Raw genomic sequence first — 6,000 nt, forward strand, 5'->3', positions numbered from 1 at the left:
ACCGAGCGTGACTTCGTGGATTGAAGCCAATGTCTGGCCAATGCTGTGGCGAAAGCAGGGGGTGCTATCTCTTGTGCCACTATGAGAATGCAATAGTGATCAGCAAAGAAAATCCAACCCTCCCATTTGAAGTCACTCAAGCAGAGATCTAGGCTTGCCTGTAGGAGGGTCAATGGGAGGCAAATCATTTTCGAGTTGATGCAGTATTAGGCAAATTTTGTATGCAAATTTATGCATCTTGAACATGGACCAATCAAATCCTGCTGAGGGTAAATTCGATTGGTCCATTTTCAAGCTGTATCAATTTGCATACAAAATTTGCCTATTCCTGCATTAACTCGAAATTATTTGCATCTCATTGTCCCATCCCTACTTGCCTGTACATAAATCGAGCACTTAAAGCCCTCTTACGCGCTAGATAAGTCTTTTTTAAAATGAACGGTTTTCATGTCAGTCATTCGCTAAATAGCCCATACGCCTCAATTCACTAAGCTTTATCAAACACTTTATCAAACGTTTGATAATTTATCTCATGGGTAAAATCTAATTTTGAATTCACTAAGGTGTTATAGATTTATTGATCATCGATAAAACATTCGATAAATCTATAACACCTTAGTGACTTGAAAATTAGATTTTACCCATGAGGAAAATTATCAAACGTTTGATAAAGTGTTTGATAAAGCTCCGTGAATTGAGGCCACAGTGTTAATATTTAAAACTAATCAGTGATTACTGGGCACAATGAATACTCAATCCAGGCAGATCAGGTTGGGGAATTATGGCTCGTGTGTGACCGCGTGTATAAAATATCGTTATGACTGTTGGCACATGTAATGCATGCACTGCTTCTCTGCAGGGAACATCCCCTGTCTTTCACTGATGTCTGTACAATATTGCGAATGACCGTGCGTCACTGCAGATGCTGAGTGGGAGGAACCATTTGTAGACTATGTTCTTCTATCCATCGCGTGTACTTGGATTAATCCACACATAGGCCCGGTGCACACCAAAACCCGCTAGCAGATCCGCAAAATGCTAGCAGATTTTGAAACGCTTTTTCTTCTTTTTCTGTAGTGTTTTACCTAGCATTTTGCGGTTTTGTGTAGCGTTTTTGGTGTAGTAGATTTCATGTATTGTTACAGTAAAGCTGTAACTGAACAGCTACTGTAACAAAAAACGCCTGGCAAACCGCTCTGAAGTACCGTTTTTCAGAGCGGTTTGCGTTTTTCCTATACTTAACATTGAGGCAGAAACGCATTCGCAATCCAAAATCTGCAGCAGCCCGGGAGTATGCGTTTCTGCAAAACGCCTCCCGCTCTGGTGTGCACCAGCCCATTGAAATAAATTACCCTAGCGGATCCGCACCCGCAAGCGGATCGCAAACAGCAGCAGAACCGCTCTGGTGTGCACTAGGCCTTAAAGTGTACCAAAGGCAACATGTGACATGAGATCAACGTGTATGTGCGGAGCAAAACAATAACCAGGCTGTTTTACTTTTAATTTTCAGGCATGCAAGTGACCGCTTCTGTCTTGTCGGTTACTTTGGAAATATAGTAAACCTCACTGATATGCAAATTATCAGCCATTAAAGTTTTCCTTACAACTTCTGAGGGCAGGGGAGCGCTAGAAAAAGGTCAATAGTTCATGTATTTTAAATCTGGGATGCCTAATAAGCTGCCACTGAGCAGAGACAGTTAAACATTCAGGGCTGGAACCCACTAGAGCGATTTTTTGAGCGTTTAGGGAGCGTGATGAATCGCTAGCGATTTCCCTAAACGCTCTGCCAATGTAAATGGATGGTGCAAATTCCACAGAAGCGAATGCGATTAGCAAAATCGCAAACGCAGGACATGCAGCATTTTGTTAGCGTTTGCGAGTCAATGTAAAGTATATAATCGCTGGCGTAATCGCTCATCAAAACTTGCACGGAGCGATTTTGCTAGCGTTTTGAAGTTACTGCACACTGTAACAAAATTAAAATTAATTGAAAGGACCAATCAGACTTTAAATCGCTAATCGCTACACAACCGCTGGCAAATTGATACTTTTTAGAAACACTCCCTAAAACGCTCATGAAATCGCTTACAAACTGCTCATACAAAGCGATTGCGATTAGCGATAGCGTTTTGTAGTGGGTTTCAGGCCTCAATCTACGGTGTAAATGTTTATATATAAAATAAAACCATGGGCTATCTAAACCAAAAAAAAGATAAATACAATTTGTTTATCTCATTCGTTTTTCACCTCTGGTTCACTTTAATTGATTGGCTGACTGATCTGACGTCTGTAGCTAGGTTGAATGCTTGGGAAATGTTAGGTTTATGATGAAAATTAAAAATGCAGTTTTCTTTTTTTAGGTTTTAGGTTTTTTGTTTTTATAGCAGCCACCTTATAACATTTTAACTGTCCGGAAACACTGGCTAAAGTTGTGACATTTATTAACAGTGACAGGATATGATTGGTTTATTAGGCCACTGTCAGCAATTTCCAGGGTTCAGGTCCTTTAAAGTGGACCTGACCTCTTGCACAGGACAGAAGGAAAACCGATAAATGCACCCTGTATGTATCTAGAGAGTTTAACCTGATTAATCCCCCCCCCCATCTGTGACTAATCACAACTGTAATTTAATCTCTTAGCTGTCAGCTCAGGAATCTCCTCTGTCTTGGCAGAGCAGTTAACATGTAAACAAAGGAAGCCTATGTCTGCTTCCATGAACGCAGGAAGTAGACACACTGCAGATTTAATGCAGGTTTTGTATCACCTGTAACAAATGTTTTTCTTTAAATGTTGTTATGCTGTTCCTTATCTTTTAGAGCAGAGAGGAAGTTCTGAGTTCAGGGCCGCTTTATATGCAAACTCTCTTTTTTTTTCATAACCCTATTTATTGTTACTAGCGGATTCCAAACAGTAATGATGAACCTGTGTCAAATTTCTAAAGGTTTAAACCATAGGGGAACTTTTTCTCCCCAAGAGATTTATAGAAGACCTGCAGTCACTGATGCAGAACATTTGTCATTTGTTCCTAAAGTGAATTAAAATGTAAAAAAGTTCAATACTTAAAGTATCTCTATCGCAAAAAAAAAAGCTAAAACTTTAAGTAAATGCATATAAAATGTATATTTCTCACTGAGTAAAATACACTATTTATTTATTCTTTTCTGTGTTGCTTTTGCTTACAGTAGGTAGTAGAAAACTGACAGAATTTCCCATGAGGAGATGGACTAGTCCAAAATCTGAGTATTTCCTTTATCCTATACAAAAGCAAGCCATGAAAAGGGTCTATACAAAGATGCTGGCCTGCCTCCCTACTTGCTTTTGTAAATTGAGAAATGCCTTACAATACCCATGACAAGATGGACTAGTCTTAAACCTGTCAGATCTGTCTGAACTTTACTGCTGACTGTAAGTGAGAGCAACATAGGAAAAAAGGTAATTTATAGTGCATTATACGCCTGGAGAAATCTACATTTTACATGTATGTATTTAAAATGTTTCACAATAGTTGCCCTTTAACTCAGTAGCAGGAAGCAGCCGGGTGGTGCAGAGGCTGCCTGGATCCTCCTACAGGCCGCCATTCCAGTGCAGTGTCCCTCTGTACCTCTTTTGCTGGGTACACACTATGAGATTTTCTGGTCGATTTACTGTCAGATGGATTATTTCCAACATGTTCGATTTGCTTTCCGATCGTTTTCCGAGCGATTTCCTATTAAAGTGCACGGAAATCGATCGGAAGATGCTCGGAAATCTATCGAAAAGCAAATCTGACATGTTGGAAATAATCCATCTGACAGTAAATCGATCAGAAAATCTCAGTGTGTACCCAGCATTTGACACATGGATAAGCCCATCCCATTAGGCATGCGGAAGTAAGATTTGCACATGCTCAGTAGAATAAAGTTTGTGCACAGAGAACAGCAGCCATGCACGAGCAGTGGCAAACCTTACTCTCGCATGCTCAGTGTAGATGCACTAGAGTGCAGCTAGAAGACGGTTCATTGTAGTGGTGGGCTTTACCAGGGTCCAGGAACCCTCTGGACCTTCCAGAGGTTTTCAACTATGGCAGTAAGGAACTTCCCTCCCTCCACTTCAGGTGCACTTTAAGGATATACTTCAAAGCACCGTTTGTTTACATATATCATAGCACAAAATATTTTCTGTGACCCTTGTGGCTAATTCATTAGCCGACAAGGTGAAAAAGAGAATTGAAGCAGTCCAAAAGCTGACTCCTCCTAAATCCTGGGTAAACACAGCCTACCCAGTACAGGATTCAGATGCTGGCATGCAAATGTAAAGAGCAGAATCTGGATGTAAAGGTTGCCTGGGTGCTCGACTGCTGTCAGTAAGTTGATTTGCGTGTGCTGTCGTTGATGCAGGGTGAGATTTGGCATGTTCTGGGCCCTGGGATTCCTGCAAAGCTGTATGCTGTACTGGCATGTAAACAATTGGGTCTCGATCGTCTACGCGTCCTCTCCTTGTAGGAGCAAAACCAGTAATACAATATGTGTGTATTGATCATTCTTTTTTAAAGTCTGGGTGGCTCTCATAGGCCACGGTCTCTTTCCCACAGGAAGCAAGTATCGAAAGGCTACAGAAAGTTTTTGTTGGAGTCCTCAATCTCTGAGATCAGCGACATAACCTTGGGATTTCCCTCTAACTGGCCGTGACCATCAGAGGGATCGAGGATTTCTGGTCTTGACCGGTTGTTGGTCTGATCTATCTACATCAGAGCAGCCCAAACCTGTCCTGAAAGAGAACCCGAGGTGTGTTTAAAGAATGTTATCTGCATACAAAGGCTGGATCTGCCTATACAGCCCAGCCTGTGTTGCTATCCCAAACCCCACTAAGGTCCTCCTGCACTCTGCAATCCCTCATAAATCACAGCCGTGCTGTGAGGCTGTGTTTACATCTGTAGTGTCAGTCTCAGCTGCTCCCCCGCCTCCTGCATAGCTCCGGTCCCTGCCCCCGTCCCTTCCCTCCAATCAGCAGGGAGGGAAGGGATGCAGGCGGGGACTGGAGTTCTGCAGGAGGCGGGGAGAGCAGCAGACTGACACTATAGAGATAAACACAGCCAGCTCTGACAAGCTGTTTGCAATCCCTCATAAATCACAGCCACGCTGCTGACAGAGTGCAGGGGGACCTTAGGGGGGTTTGGGATAGCAACAGAGGCTGGGCTGTATAGGCAGATCCAGCCTCTGTATGCAGATAATAATCTTCAAATCCACCTCGGGTTCTCTTGAAGGCCCATTAACAGTATGTTTTTGCAGGAAACCACAAACATTCACAGGTGAGGTAATTAGTGTCTCATCAGAGCTGATTATCTACCTGTGTGGATTTCCACAAAACACGCACTGTTGGTGGGCCTTGAGGACAGGGTTGGGGAACACTGAATCTACATAACCTAAATATTCTCTCTTCCCCATGACTTTGACGTGTTTGTAATTTCCAAGTGTGCACTGAAAAGATGTCTTAATTGTTTTATATTTGAAAGATAAATATATTTCTATTGTGCCTTAATTAAAGTGCAACCCCAGCCAACGTTTTCCTCGTCTTACATGTTGCAACATTTGAGAAAAAAATAGAGCCTTCGTCAGGGTTTCTTTTTCGCTGCCCGAGTCTTTGGCCTCGATTCATAAAGCATTCCCGCATGCGGATATGCTGAAAACGGCTCACTTTACCGACCACACAGCAGAATCTTTATTTATAAAGGCTTTTTCCGCATGAAAAGCCGACATTCGCGAGTAGTGATAAATCACCGCCTTGCGCAGTGATTATCATAGCAAAAGTAACAAGTAGTCAATTCATAAAGATTAGAGGTAGCGGTATGCGGACGGGTATTACCGCTACCTCTGATGTGGCGAGAAGCGTGCGGAATACAGTGCAGTGAATGGGACAGACCTCCCAAACAGCTGCAGAGAGAACACCGCACGGAGGGATTCCGCCTGCTTCTCCTGTTTCCGCATGTCTCCCGACAGCCTAACGCCTGCCTACAGCGGAGT

Source organism: Hyperolius riggenbachi, chromosome 9 (genome assembly GCF_040937935.1).
Source record: "Hyperolius riggenbachi isolate aHypRig1 chromosome 9, aHypRig1.pri, whole genome shotgun sequence".
NCBI lineage: Eukaryota > Metazoa > Chordata > Amphibia > Anura > Hyperoliidae > Hyperolius > Hyperolius riggenbachi.